The sequence below is a fragment of the Hordeum vulgare genome, chromosome 6H (assembly GCF_904849725.1).
Source record: "Hordeum vulgare subsp. vulgare chromosome 6H, MorexV3_pseudomolecules_assembly, whole genome shotgun sequence".
Taxonomy (NCBI): domain Eukaryota; kingdom Viridiplantae; phylum Streptophyta; class Magnoliopsida; order Poales; family Poaceae; genus Hordeum; species Hordeum vulgare.
Window position 1 is genome coordinate 211,621,911 of NC_058523.1, and position 23,712 is coordinate 211,645,622.

The following is a 23,712-nucleotide window of genomic DNA, read 5'->3' on the forward strand; positions in this document are numbered from 1 at the left end:
AAATAAAAGTCATTTAATACCTCCTTATTAACCAGAAATTCTATGAGTGTGAGAAAAATACCAAAATTTACCAGATTGTAGGGAAACTCAATACCAACTCAATACAAAAAGAATCAAGTGATTTGGACATGTAAATTAAAAAATTAAATGGTCAAAGTTTCTGTTTGAATCTGGAATTTAGAAAAGAAATCAAATTCTGGCAGGGTGCCACATCGAAGACGTAAAGTGGAGGGGCGCCTCCGCTTACCGCTTCGACCGCGGGCCACAACCACTTGTAGGTGGGGCTTGCCGCGAGAACAGAGAGGGGGAGGAGGGGAACAGAGGCGAGGCGGCCTTCCAGCGATGGTCGCCGGCGACTCAGAAAGTGGCGACGCCTAGGATTGGGTGGAAAGGAACGGGCGGTAGACGACGAGCACGCACGGACCCGCAGCTTGGCGAGAGGTGGACAAACATCGTCGTCCCCTTCTTCTCTGGCGGTGGAGGCTTCGGTTGGTCGTTGGAGACGTGCGTTCCGGCGGGGAAGAACTCGGTCAAGGAGTCGAGGAGCACTAGTGGGACTCCCTGAACCAGATAGTGGGGTCTATTGAGCTCTGGAGGGGGTGGATGGTGCTGTCGACGGCAAGGCTGCAGGCGGCGGAGCTCCGGCGATGTTCGAGGCTAGAGGGCCTCTAGGCCTTGGCTCGCTCTTTCGGAGGTCAATTGGGAGAAGCAAGAGGGGTGTTGAGAGCTCGGAGGGGTCGGGCACTCCCTTAAATAGGCCGGTGACGAGCTCGGTCGATTTCTCCCGAAGCAGCGAAGATAAGCTCCAACACAGTCGCCGAGGGGCTGAGCTGGCTGTCGTGGAGCGCACTGAGGTGACGGAGGATGGCAAGGAGGCGATGGAATAGCTACTGGCCATTAAGAGCTTGCGGACAAGCACATTGGCCGGAGCCGTCAGCTCGACCCTGTGGCGGAGCTTGGTCGGAAGCGGCAACGACGCTCTCCAATGACCCAGCACCTTCGAGAGGTGCCACGTTGCTGCCAGGGTCATCGTCAGCGCTCAAGACAAGGAGGGGGCAGCGATTGACGACTCGGGGCGGCTCGACTATCACTGGAGCTGCGCAGAACGTGCTTTGTGTCATGTCGGCACCATGGTCACCATGGTTGTGGCCACCCCGGTGCCAAGCAGGCCTAGAAATTTTGTCCATTGCATCGACCAGACTCTGATTAGTCACTCTCCAGTGCTTGCTCGATCACTCACGCTCACCAGCGTCTTGGAGCATCAGAAACAGGTTCTGTCTACAAACTTTGGGTGGTTCTAGAGCTCAAATGGGTGGGGTTGGGGTAATATAGGATGTCTGGGAGGGTCAGCATAGAAAAGACTCTAAGCTGGCAAAGTTTGGCAAGGTTTGAAGATCAAATGAATATAGTTCCTTTGAAAACAATCTTTCTGGTCGAGAACACAAATGAGCTCCTAGCACTCAATTGCAAGCTTTGCTAAAAGTGAGACTTGGTGGGGAAGTGTCATTTGGTAGTGCACACATGCCGAAAAATTTGTAGCTCCATTGTGCACTTCTAGCTAGCACTTCCTTCACAAGGGTTCAGTTTTAGCAGAAACTTAGCAGAGTTATCCTCCTAAAAATTTGTATTGGACCATTGGATGTTTTTACATATTGGAATTATATATAATCCCTAGTAACTATAGGAATTTATTGGGAACTTTCTAAACAGGAATCATGGGGTTGCTTCACAAAGGGACAATTCTGGTCAGAAAAGAAATAATTATTCTGGCCAAAATTCTCCATTGGACAAAGAAATATTTTTGAATATTTTGAAATCATATGGTATTGAGAAGATGTTGTAAAAGTGTTGGGACTTAAAGCTCATCCAAGCTATAGGTTGCTTCACAACCCATAGTGATGCCATAATTCCCAAAATAGAAAGAGAATTATTTGGAGGAATAAAATATTGCAAATAAATCTTAGAATGGTTTTTGGCAAGTTGTGGAAGATCTTGAGTTGCTTGGTGGCAAGAATAAGGGGCTTATAACCCATCTTGGTTGAAATGGTTCGAAAATCCATCAACTTGCAAATAGAAATCCAAAATATTTTGAAAAGAAAAAGTTTTAAAAATCAGGGCGTTACAAACCTACCCCTTAGAATGAATCTCATCCTCGAGATTCGGTTGCTGAGGGAACAAGTATGGATATGCAGATCTCAGAAAATCTTCCCTCTCCCAAGTAGCTTCTTCTTCGGTATGGTGCTCCCATAGTACCTTATAAAATTTAAGCACTTTGCTCCGGGTGGTCCTTTCCATCTCGTCCAAAATTCTGACTGGCTATTCCTGCGAGGTCAAGTCCTTAGCCAGTTCTAACTCGCTCATATCTGCTTGCTTTACTGGCGGTGCGATACACTTCCTTAGTTGTGAGGTGTGAAAAACATCGTGCACATCTGATAGTTTGGGCAGTAATTCCAACTGATAGGCAAATCTGCCTCTTCTCGTGATTACTTGAAAAGGACCAATATATCTCAGTGCGAGATTCCCTTGAGTCCGAAACCTTCTCACTCCTTTCATGGGGGTTACTCGGAGATAGGCATACTCTCTTGGTACAAAGGTCACTTCTCGGTGCTTTGGGTCATAATAGCTCTTTTGGCGGGACTTAGCTGCCTGGAGGCGTTCCTGAATGTCTTTGACCTATTTCTCGGCCTCCAGCATCAATTCGGTTCCAAAGATGCGACTGTCTCCTGTTTGTGACCAATTCAACGTGGTTCCGCACTCTCTGCCACACAATGCCTCAAAGGGTGACATCTTAAGGCTCCTCTGATAGCTATTGTTGTAGGAAAATTCCACATAGGGTAAGCTATCTTCCCATTTGGGTCCATGGGTGAGACCGCATGACTGAAGCATGTCTTTCGAAATTTGGTTCACCCTTTCAGTCTGCCCATCAGTGTAAGGATGGTATGCTCTGCTGTGCTTTAACATGGTTCCCAACGCTTGATGTAATCGTAGCCAGAATGCTGAGGTGAATAGAGAGCCTCTATCGGATGTGATGGACTTGGGTACCCCATGTAAGCTTACTATCCGGGACATGTATAATTGTGCCAGCTAGTTGTCATTAAAGGTAGTTTCCACGTGGAGAAAGTGGGCTACCTTAGTGAGCATGTCCACGATGACCCAGATAGCATCATTGCCCCTTGTGGACTTAGGTAGTCCGACAACGAAGTCCATACATATGTCATCCCATTTCCATTATGGAATCGGTAAAGGTTGCAGTAATCCGGCGGGCTTTTGATGTTCTGCCTTTACCTTATTGCAAACATCACAGCAGGCGACGTGATAGGCTATGTCTCTCCGCATTCCTGAGCACCAAAAAGTCCTTCTTAGATCTTGGTACATCTTCATACCTCCTGGATGAATAGAATATGCAGAATCATGTGCTTCCCTGAGTATTTGATGTCTCAGGCTATCCTGGTCAGGGACGCATATCTGTTTGTCGAACCACAGGATGCCTTGGTCGTCTACTCGAAAGGATCTGTCCTTCCGTTGTGGAAGCGATGCTTTGATCCTCTTGATTCCCTCGTCCCATTCTTGTGCTTCCTTGATCTCTTGTATCAGGGTGGGGGTAATCCCTAGCGTCTCTGGAGTTGCTGGACCACAGAGTATCATGTTGAGACTTGTGAATTCTTCTTGCAATCTCGCGTGAATACTTACTGTTAACGCATTCACCGTGATTGGCTTCCTGCTCAGAGTGTCTGCCACCACATTGGCTTTTTCTGGGTGATAATTGATTCCCAGGTCGTAGTCCTTGACTAGCTCAAGCCATCGCCGTTGTCTGAGATTCAGATCTGGCTGGGTAAAGATGTACTTGAGACTTTTGTGGTCTGTGAATATCTCACATCGTTGGCCAATGAGGTAATGCCTCTAAATCTTTAAGGCATGTACCGCGGCTGCTAGCTCCAAATCATGTGTGGGATAGTTCTCCTCATGCGGTCGTAGTGGTCGGGAGGCGTAGGCTACAACCTTTCGTTCTTGCATCAGTACACAGCTGATTCCTCTTTGGGAGGCATCACAGTAAATGTCAAAACTCTTGTGAATGTTCGGAAGGACTAGGACAGTTGTTGTCGTTAGTCTGGCCTTTTGCTCCCGGAAGCTGCTCTCGCATGCTGTTGTCCAGACAAATTTCGGATTCTTCTTTAGCAGCTCCATTAGCGGTTGGCTATCTTAGAGAAGCCATCTATAAACCGTCGGTAGTAGCCTGCCAATTCCAGGAAGCTATAGACTTCGCTCACTGAGGTCGGTGCCTTCAAGTTCAGTACTGTTGCTACCTTACTGGGATCGACTGCCACACCTTTCTCTGACAGGATATGCCCCAAAAATCCTACTTCCTTTAGCCAAAACTCGCACTTGCTGAACTTGGCATACAGTTGATGGGATCTCAGTCTTTCCAAGACAACTCTGAGGTGTTTCTTGTGCTCCTCTTCATCCTTGGAGTATATCAGGATATCGTCTATGAACACCACCACGAATTTGGCTAGGAAATCCATGAAGACTTTGTTCATCATGCTCATAAAGTAAGAGGGAGCATTTGTTAGTACAAATGACATGACCGTAAATTAATACATGCCATATCGGGTGGTAAACGTTGTGTTGGGTATATCCTCTTTCTTAATCTTTAGCTGCTGAGACCCAGTCTTGAGGTCAATTTTGGAAAATACTCGTGCTCCACTCAGCTAGTCGAACAAATCGTTGATGCGTGGGAGCGGGTACTTATTTTTAATAGGGACCTCATTAAGCTGGCGGTCGTCTATGCACATTCGCAAGCTTCCATCCTTTTTCTTGACGAACAGTACTAGTGAGCCCAATGGTGAGATGCTTGGACCGATGTATCCCTTCTGTAGCAATTCGTCCAACTGCTTCTTTAATTCGGCCAACTCAAGTCCTCGCATACGATAGTATTTCTTGTAGATTGGGGCAGTGCCAGCAACCAACTCAATTACGAATTCCAGTTCCCGATCGGGCGGCATTCCGGGTAATTCCTCTGGGAATACGTCCGGGAACTCACATACCGCTGGAATCAAATTCATGTCCGTGACTTCGGTATGATATGTCATCCCTTTCCTTGACTTCATGTTGTTGGACAAATATTGGACGGTTTGTCCGGCCGAATTGACCAACGTGACGGTTCAGTTAGCGCAGTTGATACACACTTGATGGGGTGTCAACCAGTCCATCCCCAGTATCACATCCAGTCCTAGAGACTCAATAGCAATGAGTGCACCTGGCAATGTGGCCCCTTGTATCCGTATTTCCAGATCTCGGTATAGGAGATTTGTTCTGAGCCGAGAGCAAGGGGATTGTATCTCCATGATCTTATCCAACTGTGAAGGGGAAAATTTGTGTAAGGCGGCAACATTCCTCGAAATAAACGAGTGGGAAGCCCCTGAATCAAATAAAACTACTTCGGGTATGTTATTAATAGGAAACATACCGATAACCACGTCTAGGGCTTCGCACGCTTCCTCAGCGGATATGTGGAAGATGCGCCCTTGAGTGTACTTGGGGTTAGGACGGCTTCCAATGGTGTCGACCTGTGACTTGACGTCAGAGGATATTTTTCCATTGTTGGTGGGGCACTGCCTTGCATAGTGCCTGCTTTGGCCGCAAGTGAAACAGGTGTTATTGTGGCGGCAATCCTCTAGGACCGGTTGTTTGCCGAAGGCCTTGCTCTGACTCACTTTCTTGTTTGTGCTGTTGCTGGGGTTCCAGGTAGGATTGTATACAGTAGTGTTGGGTTGCCAGGTACACAGCTTCTGTACAACCTACTTCTTGTTGTCCCTTTTTGGTTAAAATTTCCTCTTGCGATCCTCGTACCCGGTCTTAAGCTCTCGTTCAACTATGAAAGCCTTGTTTACAAGCGTGTGGAAGTCTGGAAAGTCCAGCATGCAGAGCTGACAACGGAGGGTATGAATTAGACCTCCTAGGAAGCGGTCAACCTTCCTTTCCTCAGTGGATACATCATGAGTGGAGTATCATGCCAGATTGTTGAACTTATTCAGATACTCGGCCACAATCATGCCTCCTTGTGTAAGGGCCAAGAATTCTCTCTGCTTTACCTTCATTATGCCCGTAGGGATATGATACTTGCGAAATGCTTCATTGAATCTTTCCCACGTAATTTCTTCTCCATAGGGCCATGTTGCCTTTGCATTGTCCCACCATGTAGCTGCCGGCCCTTCAATATAGTGAGTGGCAAAAGGAACCTTATCTGCCTCATCACAACGGGGTATGTCTAGTTTCTTCTCCATAGTCCTGAGCCAGTCATCTGCTTCAATTGGGTCTGCTGCTTGGCCAAAATTGGGAGGTTTGGTATGCTGGAAGTCTGACAATTTGGACTGTGCCTCGTTATTGTTGTTCTCGCCTACCATGCCCTGCATACTTCTCAGAAATTCCATAAGGTCCTGGTTTCTCTTCTCCTCGAACATTCTCATAATCTGTTCAGTGGTGGGTGCTTGAGGTGGTGGAGGTGATACATCTTCGGGAGGCTGTCATGCCTGCCTGGCAGATCGACGGACGGGGGCTCCATCGTTGCCATGGCTACAGCTTCGCTTCATCCTAAATTATTGCTCCCATTGCAAAACATCGAATTGATAAGCAACATCCATAAGGGAGAGCATGGTCGTAAAACACCAAGAAAAAGTTTGCACGGTAAAGCGAATAAACAACGACATAGTTATACAATAAGACTCAACATTATTCATGACATGCTAGTAGAGGAAATATCATGACTGCACTACTCATACGGCAGTTGACATATGCAACGATGCATGCTCGGCAACTCCAACCTCGACTCTAGTGGCGCGGATGGCACGAGCACTAAAAAAATCCAAGATTCCTCGTCGTCACATCCTGAGTCAGAGTCGAAACTGATGATGTTGACCTCATCCTGCGGACCAAAGGAAATGAGGCGACGCTGACGGGACGGTCCTGCTTCCAGGGAAGGAGGAACACGACGCCTCAGCATCGGAGAAGCAGGAGTGGCAAGGAGTGAGGCCCACTCAGCAGGAGTCTCACGGTGGCTCCCAGACGAAGCGCCTGGTGGCACTAAGGAGCTAATTGGGATGTCATGGCCACGTGTAGGTGGAACAGGTGGTGCATGCGGGGGTGGACCAGAAGACTGGGGTGGAGGTGGCACTGAAGTTGCAAGAACTAATGCTGCCTGGAGACGGGACACCTCCTGAGCCAGGGCTACAATCATGCTATAGCTGGCGTTCACAAAGCAAGATAGCACAACAGTCGCACGGTCGCATGCCAGGTCTACAGGAGCAAAAATGACTCGCCATGTCGTAGGGGACAGGGTGGGGTAGTGGAAGAAACCTGGATGAGTCTGCATCTCGACCTCGTGGAAGCGCAAGTCAGTGAGAGCTTCCATTGCAGCAAACTGGATTGCCAGCTCTGGAGTAGAAGCCCTTCTGCCCTTAGTGGAGCGGGAGTAACTGCCAATCTCCGAGCTCGCAGCCGGGAAAGCTTATGCATGGTACTCAAACACGGACTCAACAAGCTTCTCTCGGAACACCTGATACTCTGGATCTTCTCCGTGGGTGTACAGCCGGAGCCAGACATTACGGAGCAGTCCTGGAAATGTGTACGGTGTAGGCTCATACTGGAAACAGAATGGAACCGGTGCCATCTACACTCACAAAGCCAAAGGTTAGTAAAACAATGCATTTTGATGCATGCCATGCAACAATCAAGTGCGACAATCTATATGCAACAAGCAGATGCTTGCCTAGGACTCTATACTACTCATCGAACTAGAGTGGCTCTGATACAAAGCATTGTGGCACCTTGATTCGCAGAATCGGACTACCAGTGTTTCCAGCCCAAAGATCACGTCTTTTGGCAACACTCAACAACTTGATGCAGAAATGACACGATTTTATTAATAGCGTCACATACATAGCTTACAATAATAGCGAGGCAAAAGGCACCCTCAGTGCTGCAGCAGTATCAACATTATTTATGAGACATCATCATGGGCCTCGGAACTACTGGGTACTTATACGGCGTAGCGGAACATAGCGGCGACTCCACACACAGGGACACTGCTGTGGACACTTCCTAGTACGAAGCATCGGGACCTCCGTCCGCGGCTTCTCCTGCATCTGGCATTATACGCCAGGTGAGTACTTGGAATGTACTAGCATGCTCACAATAACCAAGTAATGCAACAAAAAAAGCATAACAACACCGAACATATAACCAACTATATCAGGGATCAACTTACTCAGGACTGGGCTGTCTCATGACACCCAGATTTACTCACCAAACATGTTCAACCATACGAAGAGTTCTTCCATCATTAACAATATTAACAGAGTTGACCAACTACTGAGGTCTGGTCGGGCTATCCAATACCGTGGACTCGGCTATTCGAATAGATTTGACACTCTTCAGAGGTTGCACACTTTACCCACACTCTGGAGCACTGACCGCGTGATCTCGTTCGGGTGGTCCAATATTGCTCCAACGAAACTTGCGTGAACTGTGACCCTCTCATCGTACCACCGGCAACCACTCTCATCTGGATTCTTGCCCTGGGTGGACCTGTGTCTTCATGACACGTGCCACCGTCGTGGCCAAACTAAACTGTCCCAACTGGGAACGGGCCCTAACAACTCAACTGGGCTCACAGGTTTATCACCGCCTACCTGATCAGGGTAGCACGTGTGCATAACCCTCCCTCTTTGGAGGTACCGGTGAGAGCGATCACACGAACATCTCAAGTCACGACCATCCCATATCGGCTAGATGTGGTTGTACGGTAAAGCCCGGACAGGCGACTCTATGTCAACCACTAAGTTGTTATCAACTTGGAGAATTATGACAGCAATTAAATAATTATCATTATTAATTTACTAAGCATTTGCTAATATCAAGTGAATGATCATCATGCATGAAAGTAGGCCATGCTATGCAATAGTACGCCACATGGATATAATGGCTTGCCTTGATCAGTGGGGTGGTTCAAACACTCCTATTCTAGAAAGTTTCCCTCTGAAATATATTTGAAATAGCCAAAAGAAAATAAAAGTCATTTAATACCTCTTTATTAACCAGAAATTCTATGAGTATGAGAAAAATACCAAAATTTACCAGATTGTAGAGAAACTCAATACCAACTCAATGATAAAAGAATCAAGTGATTTGGACTTGTACATAAAAAGGTTTAAATGGTCAAAATTTATATTTGAATCTGGAATTTATAAAATAAATCAAATTCTGGCACGGGGCCACGTCGAAGGTGTAAAGTGGAGGGGCGCCTCCACTTACCGCTTTGGCCATGAGAACAAAGAGGGGGAGGAGGGGAACAGAGGCGAGGCGACCTTCCGGTGATGGTCGCCGGCGACTGAGACGGCGGCGACGCCTGGGATTGGGTGGAATGGAACGGGCGGCGGCGGCTTGGCAGGAGGTGGACACATGGCGTCGTCCCCTTCTTCTCCGGCGGCAGCGGCTTCGGGTGGTCGTTGGAGACGTCCGTTCCGGCGGGGAAGAACTCGGGCAAGGAGCATAGGAGCAGTAGTGGGACTCCCCTAACCAGATGGTGGGGTCTATTGAGCTCTGGAGGGGGTGGATGGTGTTGTCGACGGTGAGGCTGCAGGCGGCGGAGCTCCGGCGATGTTCAAGGCCAGAGAGCCTCTAGGCATAGGCTCGCTCTTTGGGAGGTTAATTGGGAGAAGCAGGAGTGGTGTAGAGAGCTCGGAGTGGTCGGGCACTCCCTTAAATAGGCCGGTGAAGAGCTCGGTCGATTTCTCCCGAAGCGGCGAACATAAGCTTCAACACAGTCGCCAGGGGGCTGAGCTGGCCGTCGTGGAGCGCATGGAGGTGACGGAAGAAGGCAGGGAGGCAAGGGGATAGCTCTTGGCCATTAAGAGCTTGCAGACGAGCACAGTGGAGGGAGCCGTCAGCTCGGTCCCCTGGCGGAGCTTGGCCAGGAGCGGCGGTGGCGCCCTCCGGTGACCCATCACCTTCGAGAGGTTCCACGTGGCTGCCAGGGGCATCATTGGCGCTCAGGACAAGGAGGGGGCAGCGATTGACGACTCGGGGCGGCTCGGCTGTCACTAGAGCTACGCAGAGCGTGCTCTGTGGCATGCCAGCACCATGGTAACCATGGTTGTGGCCACCCCAGTGCCACGAAGGCCTAGAAACTTTGTCCATTGCATCGACCAGACTCTCATTAGTCACTCTCCACTGCTTGCTCGATCACTCACGCTCACCAGCATCTTGAGCATCAGAAACAAGTTTTGTCTACAGACTTTGGGTGGTTCTAGACTTCAAATGGGTTAGGTATGGGGCAAGATAGGATGTCTGGGAGGATCAGCATAGAAAAGACTCTAAGCTGGCAATGTTTTGCTAGGTTTGAAGATCAAATGAATATAGTTCCTTTGAAAACCATCTTTCTGGTCCAGAACAGAAATGAGCTCCTAGCACTCAATTGCAAGCTTTTCTAAAAGTGAGACTTGGTGGGGAAGTGTCATTTAGTAGTGCACACATGCCCAAAAATTTGTAGCTCCATTGTGCACTCCTAGCTAGCACTTCCTTCACATGGGTTCAGTTTTAGCACAAACTTAGCAGAGTTTTCCTGATCAAAAATTGTATTGGACCATTGGATGTTTTTATATATTGGAACTATATATGATCCCTAGTAACTACATGAATTTATTGGGAATTTTCTAAAACAGGAATCAAGGGGTTGCTTCACAAAGGGACAATTCTGGTCAGAAAAGACATAATTATTCTAGCCAAAATTCTCCATTGGACAAAGAAATATTTTGAAATCATATGGTATTGAGAAGATGTTGTAAAATTTTTGGGACTTAAAGCTCATCCAAGCTATAGGTTGCTTCACAACCCATAGTGATGCCATAATTCCCAAAATAGAAAGAGAATTATTTGGAGGAACAAAATATTGCAAATAAATCTCAGAAAGGTTTTTGGCAAGTTGTGGAAGATCTTGAGTTGCTTGGGGGCAAGAAATAAGGGGCTTAGAACCCATCTTGGTTGAAATGGTTTAAAATCCATCAACTTGCAAATCGAAATCCAAAATATTTTGAAAAGAAAAGTTTGAAAAATCATTATGTTACACCTATGGCCAGGAAACCTTGACCATCAACGAGCTTGTCAACTAGAGGCTCACTAGGGACAGTGTGTTGTCTATGTATCCACACATGTATTTGAGTTTCCAATCAATACAATTCTAGCATGGATAATAAACGATTATCATGAACAAGGAAATATAATAATAACCAATTTATTATTGCCTCTAGGGCATATTTCCAACACATCCGCCGCGGGAGCTCATCGCCGGTAGGCTCCGGTGATCGGCTGGTCCATCTGAGACCACCAGCAACTTGAGCGCATCGAGTAGGTCGTGTAGATGCTTAGCCGTAGCCGTTTCGCGCCCTGCTTCGATGATCACGATGAGGCCCGAGCTCCCACAGCCGCCGAGCTCGTCCCCAGCATACACTCTGGCCTCCACAACCCCTGGGGTTTGTGCAAATGGACTCGTGGGCGAGCGACCAATCTTCTAGTGCCTTCCCCCGTCCATTTGGTCGTTGGAGGAGCATTTCCCATGCCCTCCGCCGTCCGTGGAACCACCGACAGCTCGTCGTCGGTGGGTTTGACCCCATCCCTGGTGAGTTTGACTCCCGTGTCTCACTGACATGTGGGGCCAACCAAGATTAATTAAATTTAACTAAGTAAATATTTAACTAAAACTAATTAGCCTAATTAGTCACTGGCTAGTGGGCTCAGCCATGATAATTAGTTTTTAGTTTAATTTTTAACTCCGGTTATTGATAGAGAATATAATGAGTCGGACCCACTGGTCAGGTTTGACCAGCAACGACCACTTTGACCTGCTGAGCTCATGATGATGAAGTATGTCCATTTTAGTGATTGAAACAATTCCAGATTTAGTTCAAAACTTAAAAAATTCATAGAAATTCATATGTAACTCAGATTAAAATAATTTATATATGATAATTGATCAGAGTAATCCAAAGAATCCAATGGCGCTATTTTCATGCATGATAAAATAAGTTATATCTGAGCATCAGGTCAAATCAATTTAAAACGTATATGGAAATAACTATTTGAAGTGGCATTTGAAACTCTGTTTCAAACCAGCTTCAAACCAAACCATTATAGATGCACTAGCTCATGCACAATATATTTGTCATGCCATGATCATGCATCATATTGTTGGACTTGCTGTGTATTGATTGTGATTGTTTGATTCTGTAGGCTCCGCTCCACAAGATACTCAAGAGTATCTGACTGAAGGAATGTATCCTTCCGCTGATCCACAAGGCAAGCACCATTTTTTATCATCCCGATAAATCCCATGTTCTCGCTCCTGCTCTCACTTATTGCATTAGGACAAAATGTTTCAAATGCTTTTACTTCGGTAGCTGAACCCATTCCTTTGCATGACATGTCCTTGTCACAGTAAATAGCTAAACCTTGCAACCTATCATACCTGGTAGATGCTTGTGCCTTGTTGTGCTCAAATTCTATGCTCGCTATGCTTAGAGTTGTGTCAGGCCTCTTCCATCTCGGTGATGAACCGGAGGGAATAAATGTGTTCTCGTGACAATGGTTAAGTGTTGAACCTGATTTGGTAAAGGCACCGATGAGAGGTTGTGTAGGAGTACATCGCGGGTTGTCTCATTGGAACCGTTCTTAGGAACTAAGTTACGTGTATGTAATCCAAGACTAGCTACTACCACATGTTGGGCCCTGAAATATGACCCCGCTCGGCTTATTAATCGCCTAGTACTCGGTCGAGGAGTTGGAAGTAGTTTCTGGTGTTTGTAGTCGTGCTGGAGGCCGTGCATAGTGCTGACCTTAGAGGTGGTCTATGACGCGGTAGGCAGTGGCACGGTGTACCAAGTGGCACCCGGGAACAACAACAACAACAACAATAATAATAGATGGCGTCCCCCTCCCCCCACCCTCCACTCCATCTCCGGCACCTCGTACCCACCCTCCTCGCCGGTGATCTCCATGGAGTCCCCTTCTAGAATACTAAGATGGACTCTCTCATCACTTCTTGGGGCGGCGGGTGGCTACACAGGTGCGTCGTCGTTTCAAATCTCTAGTACACTTTGATGGATCTCCTTCTTCTTTGGCTTTCTTCTTGGGGCGGCGTTCAAATTCTCCTACTTCTGTCTGGACATGGATTCTGTTGCTATGGCCTTGTGTTCCTTACTTAGTGGTAATGTTAAGAAGTTGGATGTTCATGTTTTGAGTGATAATTGATTCAGATTCTCTGTCGATAATGCTACAGTACCAGATCTTTATCACCTTGCTCGCTCTATTATTATGAACCTGCAGAATCCAAATATTCTACGTGGCCCTTTTGGAATTCAATCACATCCAATGCCCCTACACCTGATTGTATGGAACCCACAGTATGAAGAGGATGCTCATCACTTGAGCCCAGTGGCTCCTGCTAGAAAAGTGGCCAGAAAGCTATGGTTTGAGGACACCACTCCATCCTTTGATCAGTTTGAGTATGTTCCTTCCTCAGTGGTTATCACAGAACTTTCAGCTGATGAAAGTGAGTCTCAAGCTATAGATAACCCAGAGGGTTTTGAGCTTACACCGTCTGCTATGTCTGACGATTCTCATGCTTCCCCATCGCGCAAAAGAGGCAGAAGGTCTAAGTCCATTACTCCACTCTGCACTACTGAAGTTCATCGCAGTCCTCGCAGTAATAAATATATGGGGTTCAAAGTGTATCTGCCGTCTGATTCTCATGGTCGTAACTCATTGATCAAACCAAGGTCTTCCATTGTGATCTCTAACCCTGTTCCATCAACTATCGCTGAAGATGCTAGTTCAAGTTCTGCTCCACTTCCACCTCCTATGACCATCAAACACATTCATCAGGTTGGCACTGGGCTCTGCGATATTCCTTCTGAGGAGCTTATTGATGAATGCATGTTAGCCAAGGGGAAGAATAACGACGAGAAGTAAGTTCATGTCCATTTCGTGAACACAAATAAATCTTAGTTCAGCGTGATCTATTTGCTTTCTATCATTGGACAAGTATTGCTTTATTTTGCTCATGCGCCTAGACCTATTATTATTATTTTTTTCTAGCTTGATGAACTCCCAGCTTCGATCATGGAATTTGCATTGTTGGAACATCCGTGGTATCAGCTCTTATGAAAAGCATGATGCATTACGATCCACTATCAATAGTTCGGGTTGCTCAATCATCTGCGTCCAAGAAACTAAGCCCGAACACTTTGGTCCTTCATATATTGGTAAATTTTGCCAGCATAGGTCTGATAAGTTCCAATCTATCCCCTCGATCGGTAGCTCAGGTGGTCTGATTGTAATTTGGAACAATTTTGTTTTCTCCGCGACAATGATTGAACATCAGCAATGGGCTCAAATCATAAACTTTAAATCCACTATCTCACCTGACGTTTGGACGGTAGTTAATATTTACGGGCCGTGTGCGGGGAATGAATGCGAGAGTATTGTCAATTGGATTTATGATCTTCATATAGGAGATGATTATAATTTGCTTCTTGTGGGGGATTTTAACTTTATTCGATCGCCTGAAAACCGTAATCGCCCGGGAGGTAATCCTAGTGACATGATCACTTTCAACGATATTATTAGCGCACAGCTACTCGTGGATTTACCATTACAGGGTGCATCTTTCACTTGGAGTAATATGCAGTCCATTCCGTTGTTAGAAAAAATTGACTGGTTTCTTACATCCAATCACTGGACCTCTATATATCCAAATACAACCGTCAAAGCTCTTCCAAGACTAGTTTGGATCACACATGGTGCCTGATTTCAGTTCAATCTAGTATTCCGCGATTAAAGATCTTTCATTTTGAAATTATTGGCCCTTGCACCCTGGTTTTAAAGATACTATTAAATCTTCCTGGGAGATGCCCATTCCCTCTTCTGATGTTGCACTTGTTCTTTCGGATAAACTTAGAATCCTTAGACGAGTTCTTAAAAGATGGAGTAAAGGTTTATCTAAGCTTTCGTTGCTGCTAAATAACTGTCACTTGGCTCTTGCTCATTTGGATGGTCTCGTAGAGAAAAGACCTTTATTCATTCAGGAATGGAACTTCCGAAAAATTCTGAAAACCTGCAGCATTCATTTGGAATCTTACAAACAACAATTCTGGCATAAATGTTGCACAATCAGATACATTCAGGGTGGGGATGAAAAGACAAAGCTATTCCATCATTTGGCGACTGAAAGACACAGACATAATTCTATTGCATCTTTATCTCTCCCTGATGGATATCTTGTTGAGGATCATAAGGCCAAAGCCGAAGTTATATTCCGGGCATTGAAAGCGAGACTGGGTGTATTAGTTCATCATGAAATGAAGTTCAACCTTGACAACCTTATCCAACCTATGGGAAACCTTGAGGGTCTCTCGCTACCTTTTTCCGAGAAAATAGATTGATGAGGTGGTAGAAAAAATGCCAATAGATAGAGCTCCAGGTCTAGATGGATTTAATGGCTATTTTTTCAAGAAATGTCGGGACTTGATTGCACCGGATTTCTATAACTTATGCACAAGCTTTTGGGAAGAATCCATCTCTATGAATTGCTTTAATGCCTCTTTGATCACTCTTATCCCAAAAAAGATGAACCCCACCTCGGTAAATTACTATCGCCCTATATCTCTGCTGAACTGTTGCCTAAAGCTCATCACAAAAATTCTTGTTGATCGTCTTCAAAAGGTCATTCTATATTTGCTACATTCAAATCAGTATGGATTTATAAAAGGAAGAACGATCAATGATTGTCTAGCTTCGGCCTTTGAATAAATTTTCCAATGTGAGAAATATGGAAATCATGTGATCATTCTCAAATTAGACTTTGAAAAAGCCTTTGATCTCATTGAACATGATGTCATCATTTCGATGTTGGAAAAGTTGGAATTTGACTCCAAATGGATTCACATGGTAAACTCTATTCTTTCCTCCGGTCATTCATCGCTTCTCTTAAATGGAATCCCAGGGAAGAGTTTTCTTTGCAAATGAGGGGTACGCCAGGGGGATCCAATATAACCTCTCTTATTTGCTATAGCTGCTGATCTGCTGCAATATGTTATCGACAAGGAGTACAATGAAGGCAGGCTGCAGCTCCCAAGTGATTGCTCTGGAGTGTACACGATTGTTCAATATGCAGATTATACAATCTTGATCATCCCAGCTTGCCAAAGTCTTCTTGCTAACCTCAAAACAGTATTGAATGACTTTGCCATATCCACTGGGCTTCGAATAAATTTTCAAAAGTCAAATCTTATACCAATCAATATTTATGGTGAGAAAGCTTCAAAGCTTGCAAGCATTTTTGGATGTTCATTGGATCCTTCCCCTTTACTTACCTTGGACTACCTCTGGGTACCACAAAACCATCCATGAAGGACCTCATGCCATTAATTGATAGAGTAGACGTCGCATCTCTAGTACATCGGCTCTCATGTGCCACGGTCAGAAAATAACTCTTATAAATTCAATGGTATCCTCAATGATCACATTCGTGTGTTGCACCTTGGAACTTCCAGTTAAGTTCTTTGATACGTTTGACAAGATTCGAAGGAGATGTTTATGGCACAAAAACAATGATCATGGTGAGTCTTGTAACTCTTTGGTTGCTTGCAACAGAGTATATTTCCCTAAAGATAAAGGAGGCCTTGGAGTAATTAACAGCAGAGTGCATAATCAAGCTGTTATTTTGAAATTCTTGGATAAGTTTTACAATCATGCAGACCTTCAATGGGTCAAATTGCTATGGGAATCATACTATGAAGGTTCTGTCCCTAAGGCTCTCCCTAAGTGTGGCTTTTTCTGGTGGCGAGCTTTGATCAAATTAATTCCTATTTACAGAGGACTAGCCAAATGTGGAGTCCAAAATGGCCAACATGTATCCATGTGTCATGATAATTGGAATGATCTTATACTAGCTGAAAACTATGGATGTCTATACTCGTATGCAAAGTCTGAAGATATATCAGCTCATACATATTATGACACTGAGGATTTGAACATGCTGGTCCATCTCCAACTTTCCCCTAAAGCACTCACCAAGTTGCAAACTATAAATAGTTTAAAACCGACAAATGTGTTGCACTCTGAATATGAAGACAAGTGTTCATACCCATGGGGACCTGTCTAATCGGCTAAAAAATATTATAAGCACTGCCATAGACACATTACTTGCCCAGAGCCGTTCAAATGGATATGGAAATGAAAACTACAAATTAAATTGAAGGTTTTCATGTGGTTCTTACTAGCTGACAAACTGAACACAAGGAACATGCTGAAAAGGAGACATTATCACATTGCTGGCATAGAATCTTGTGTTCTATGCACATCTCAAGAGGAAGAGACCATTGACCACTTAATCTCTAATTGCCAATTCAGTCAACATTGTTGTGCCAAGATTGGTATATCTTACAACTCCAATACCTCAAGGATTGGTGGCACAATTAGAGCAAAAGAAAATTATTCTGGCAAACTATTCTTTGAAATCTTAACTATTACTGCCTGGAATATTTGGAAAGAGAAGAACAATTATATCTTCAAGTAGATCAATCCTACATATAACTTTTGGCTTGAAAGGAGTAAGGCTGATCTTAGTTGGCTTAGATATAGAGTGTCTATTGATCTTAGTCATTATATCACTTCCCTTGTAAACATTCTCTAGACTCTCATTGTTTTTTCTTTTTTTGTTTTGAGGACTTTCCTCTTCTTCATGTAAATATTATTTATTCTAATATAGCATAGTAGGATCCTCTCCTACTACTTTCAAGTGAAAAAAAATGGCACCCGGATGGTGGGCTTGGGAACCCTGCGCACATCGTATGAGGCCGTAGAGGAAACCTCGGCCGGACTTCTGTGCGGGTTCACTCTCAAATAGGCGATAAACCTGGACTAGGTATTAGTGTGGTTAACGGTCGTGGCCGACTTCCTCGCTGGGCTTCCGCTTGAAGGTTGCCGAGGTGCGTAAAGTGCACATGGTGATAAGTGGCGAGAGCATGTGTGAAGAAGTACACCCCTCTAGGGTTATAATCTATTTGAATAGCCGCGTCCGCGGATATGGACTACTTGGAGACATATTTTGTTCATAGATAACTTTAATGGCTACCCATAAAAGTACCAAGATAAGTGTGAGTATCATGTATGGCATTTCCGTAGTGAGACGGAAAAGAATCCATGATGGTGTATTGTTGTGGTGGTAGTGGACTCATGTACGACTTATCAAAGTTTGTTCAAAAATAATTAAAGTTGTAGCATAGGCTAGCGAAGAGTTAAAGTTGGCTTGCTGCATGAAACCCCGCAACCCCCTTTGTTGATACTTGTGCATGAGTAGATAGATCTAATTTAAAGTCTTGTTGATTACCTTCGTACTCATGTTTGCTTAATAAATGTGGCAGAAGATACCCAGAAGCCGTCAGGTGAGTTCTACCTAGACGTCGATGCTAACGAGTAGCTGGTGTCCTAGCTACGACCTGTCCCCTTTCAAAAGGGATCTTTGATGGTGAGGCTTTATGCCTTTTCCTTTCATCTGTCTGTACACAGACAGCTTTAATGCTTCTGCATGGCTTGTATGACTTTGTTTGTATGATTAGAGTGTCGGGTCATGTTGGGGATATTACCTACGGTAGGACCTGTCCTATTGGGGCGGGTCAGGTAAACGGCGACTCTACATTCACGATCAAGATAAGCCTTGGCCAAGGGTCTCAGATGTGCCAGGAGACCTTGACATGGGGCTGCCAGGGCCCATGAGCTGGATGGCGTTTCAAGATTAAGAGAGAAGATAAGTCTCCAAGGAGGTTTCCTAGCTTGGAAGACACGGCGACTTAGAGATATGGAAAACCATGGTTTGTAAGGTAGCCAGGACTTTGTAAACCCTAGGACCTCGACCTGTATATAAAGGCGAGTCTCTGGGGCAGATAGGTTAAGTTAGAATCCATCGAGAGCTAGGTCATGCGAGTTACGCCCTCCTTGTAATCGAATCCACCATCAATATACACAAAGGTATAGGATTTTACCTCCTTGTAATCGAATCCACCATCACAGAGCTAGGTCATGCGAGTTACACCTCGACCTGTATAGGATTTTACCTCCACCGGAGGGGCCGAACCTGGGTAAACCCGAGACTCGCTTCTGCTCACCCTCTTTGAGTTGCCACCAAGGTGCGATGGCTCCATCACTAAGTCCTTTCACGAGGACATCTACCGTGACAAAATCACAACAGTTGGCGCCCATCATGTGGCTTGCGCACGGTGGAGTTGAGTTCTCGAAGGGAGCCCTTCCAGGGTTAGGAAGCTATGTGGTCGGCATCATGACGAAGGGCCGCCGTGGGAGGTACACCATCGACAACTCTCAGTGGGGGCCTGAGGCCGATTTAATCGAATCTGGATACAGGGTCCCCTTTGGCAAGATTCACATCTTGATTGGCAAGATTGGGGCTTCCGTACCTGAGCCGGACACCTTCACCAACATCGTCGAGCCGCCCCGGTGCGCCCATCCCGCCAAACATTGGGTCAGGAAACATCATGCTTTCATTGGTTTTACGCAAGGAACTGGCCTACCGGATGAGCCGGTGATCCAGGAGATTACCACCATCAACGAGTCAGCCATAAGTGACACAGATTCGATCTACCCTCTCCTCGAAGGACAGCTTGGGGGGTTTCCCGAAGCAGTAATCTCGGAGGATGTTGAAGGTCCCCACCGTCAAGTCACCATCTACATGGCGGGAGCAGCGCCCCCTCAGCCAAATGCGGCTGGTAACAATGAAGCGAGCGGATCAGGGAAGACTCCGGCTCAAGCTATGGCGGATCTGGTAGCAGAGATAGCCAAACTCATGGCGATCACTGTGATGGCAGAGAACCAGGAAGAGGTCAACGCCAAGTTAACAAAACTAAGGGAAGAGATGGACAAAATCGAGCGCGACATGGAACGAGAAGCCACTAGGATGGCAACACAGTGGGCCCAGATCACCACGGAGACAGAACGGCTGAGTGGTTAGGGATGGCGGCTTGAACGACAACATCGCGCCTCCGATGCGATCCACCAGAGAAGGCATCACAACCGTCTGCCGGCCGATCAAAACCCAACTCGACTCTTTGACAGCCCACATACCCATGGAATGGAGCCCAACCGGCCATGGCAAGTCGCCCCACGGGGTGATCCGGCTCAGTCGCCGCCCACCCACATACTCCTCAGCCGGCGGCGGCTCATGCGCCCCTCTTCCAGACGCTGCGGGGTAACTTCTCAAACCCTGTTGAAAACATGTTAGCAGCAACCCGCAACTTTGAATCTCTCCCCATTCACGGAAAATCTCCGGCTGAGATAGAGGCAAGGAACACCATTGAGATGCTGAAAACAGCGGTAGTCCAATAGGCGCAGTACTCATATAGCTACGCGCGGCTACACTCCACGCCCCAGGCAAGTCACACCAGGAGTCGTCATGATGACCCGCCCCGTAGCCTCTAGCGAACGACTACGGCTACCATAGATCAATCCGCCCGGAATACTCGACATATGGGCTCAAGCACTCGTGGATGCAGCACGAGCCGACCGCCTTATGGAGACGGCGGCCTCGGTGGGTCAAGGTTACCTGGCTTATGCCTTGCCTTCCCCCGCACGGGCCGTAACAGGCGGCATGAACATTGGGATACCTTGTCTAGCACCCGCCCTCTGCAATGAGCGTATGCCGAAAGATTTCAAAGGCCCACGTAAAGTCCCCAATTACACGCCGGATCTAGAGCCGGAGGCATGGATTGAAAGCTACGAGCTTGCGATGGACATTCTCGATGTGAGTGAGGTGGTGTGCGCCAAGTATTTCACAATGATGCTTGAAGGGACAGCGCACACTTGGCTGAAGAACCTGCCACCCAACTCCATTAACACCTGGCCGAGTTAAAGGAACGTTTCGTCACAAATTTCAGAGGGACTTCCAAGCGCCCGATGACCATTGTCAACTTACAACACTGTGTCCAGTGCATAGATGAGTCGGCCCACCACTAGACGTCGCGAGTCGCAGAAGTGATCTATTCGTCAGATGGCATCTCGGCGGCTCAGGCCGTGTTGATCTTGGAGAAAAACTGTTAGTACGAGCCTTTGGTGTTGAAGCTTGGGCGACTCAAACGTAAGGTGCAAGACATGGGGTAATTGATGGACACTCTGACTAGGTATGCCGAATCAGATGATACCAAAGATCCCGAGGAGGATGATGACAAAGTAAACACCACCAGGAGAGGCGAGTCATCCAAAGGCCACCCTCAGTTCCAGTGGAAAGGCAGCCACAACCCCGCGGTAAAAGGGAAAAAGAGGCAGCATGCAGGCGTCACTGATTTCATCGCTAATACTAACCTGGGAATGGGAACCAGCGTCAGAAGAAAAGGGGCTTCAGCGGGAAAAAGCCCTGCAACTATTATGAGATGCTCAAGGGCCCCTGCCCATAGCATGCTACCATGGAAGGTCCGTCAACCCACTCTTGGGAAGATTGTTATGTGATGCAGGCGTTCCGCGCTGAAGCACTCAAAAACGGGCAAGGAGGCAACCATGGCGGGCACCAGGATCAATTTGGTGCGGGTGGCTCACACAGAAACCCGTTCAGTGGTTTTCCTAACCCGTGCCTAGAGGGCGAGTCATAGGCTAATGCCGGGCAGTATTCGGTCCAGAACAGTCAGCAATATAATGCGCATGGTGTTTCTCAGCAGCAACCTACAAAAGGCGGCTCCCAGCAGCAGAATGACAATGGCGGCTTCCAGAATAATCCAAAGCAGTTAAACGGCGGGCAATATCATGTGTTCACCACCAGTACTTGCAAAAGGGACCAAAAGGTGAGACACAGAGCCTTCACCATTATCGAGCCGACGCTCCCCAGGTACCTCAACTGGTTTGAGTAACCCATTGTTTCGAGTACGGAAGATCACCCGCCCCGGGTTGGTAACCCTGGCGACTTAGCTTTGGTCGTGGCGCCCCAGGTTGGTGGCTATACCCTCTCCAAGGTCCTTATGGATGGAGGCAGTATCATCAACATATTATATTTCGATACTTTTCAACGAATGAGTTTCTCGAAGGGCGATTTGATGCCATCCTCCACGGTCTTCCACGACATTGTCCTGGGTAAGTCAGTGTAACCTGTTGGACTGATCAAGCTTAATGTGGCCTTTGGCGCAGAGTCTAACTACAGGAGCGAGTCCCTCATGTTTGAGGTGGTCAAGATCAAGTGTCCTTACCACGCGCTTTTCGGTCGGACGGCTTACGCCCGTTTCATGGCCCGCCCATGTTATGTATACCTTAAGCTCAAGATGCAGGTCCCTAAAGGAACTATCATGATCAACGGAGACCGGAAGATAGCTCAAGAATGCGAGGAGGGAGACGCAGCTTATACTGAATTGGCTTGTGCAACTGAGGAACTCAAGTTTCATCAGGCTAGTATTGACCCGATGGATATGACACCACTCAAGAAGCCCACCATTGATTCAGAGCCGCCCCTCAAGTTTAATCCGACAAATGAGACGAAGTTTTTAGGTTTCGTGCCCGGCGACTCCTCCAAGCAATTCACCATTGGGATGGGTTTGGATCCCAAATTGGAAAGCGCGCTCATCGAATTCATCTATGAGAATCGGGACATCCTCACATGGAAACCTTCTGAAATGTCGGGTGTACCGAGAGAATTCACTGAGCACAACCTTAACATTGACCGTAAGATGAAGTCGGTTCGGCAGTATCTTCGCTGGTTTAACGAAGAAAGGTGTAGAGCGAATGGGGAGGAAGTCACCCTACAATTGTCCGCTGGATTCATTGTTGAGTTTTTTCATCCCGAGTGGTTGGCCAGTCCGGTTCTGGTGCTCAAGAAGAACGGTACCTTCCGCGTGTGCATTGACTATGCCGACCTCAACAAGGCCTGCCCAAAGGATCCTTTCACCCTCCCTCGTATTGATCAAATCATTGACTATACGGCGGGTTGCGAACGACTGTGTTTCCTGGATGCTTACTCAGGATATCACCAGATCAAGATGGCTTTGGAGGATCAGGAGAAGACATCGTTTATAACTCCCTTTGGACACTTTTGCTATGTATCTATACCGTTCGGCTCAAGAGCGCGGGGGCGACTTATCAACGCTAAATCCAGAATTGCATGCAAAGTCAGACTGGGAGCAATATTCATGCCTATGTTGATCACATAGTGGTAAAATCCCACAAGAAAGAGTCACTCTTGGAGGAACTCAAGGAGACCTTTGACAATTTGCGTGTGTATGAGATGAGGCTTAACCCGACCAAGTGCGTTTTCAGCATTCCTGCAAGAAAATTATTGGGCTTCTTGGTGTCAGAACGAGACAGCGAGGCTAACACGGACAAAATCAAAGCAATTACTTCACTTAGCAAGTCGGCCAATATCAACCAAATTCAGTGCATGGCGGGTCGTATTGCGGCTCTAAGCCGTTTCATAAGTCGCCTTGGGGAGAAGGTCATCCCTCTTTATCAGCTGCTCAAGAAAACTGATTGTTTTGTCTGGACGGATGTGGGGACCCGACTTACGATTCAACATCGCCGAATGAACGTGTTTAGTGATCCTAGAGATCAATGCCCACCGAGCAGACAAATACTAAATATTAAGAGTCTTACATCCAAGTACCAAATTATTACATCACGTGA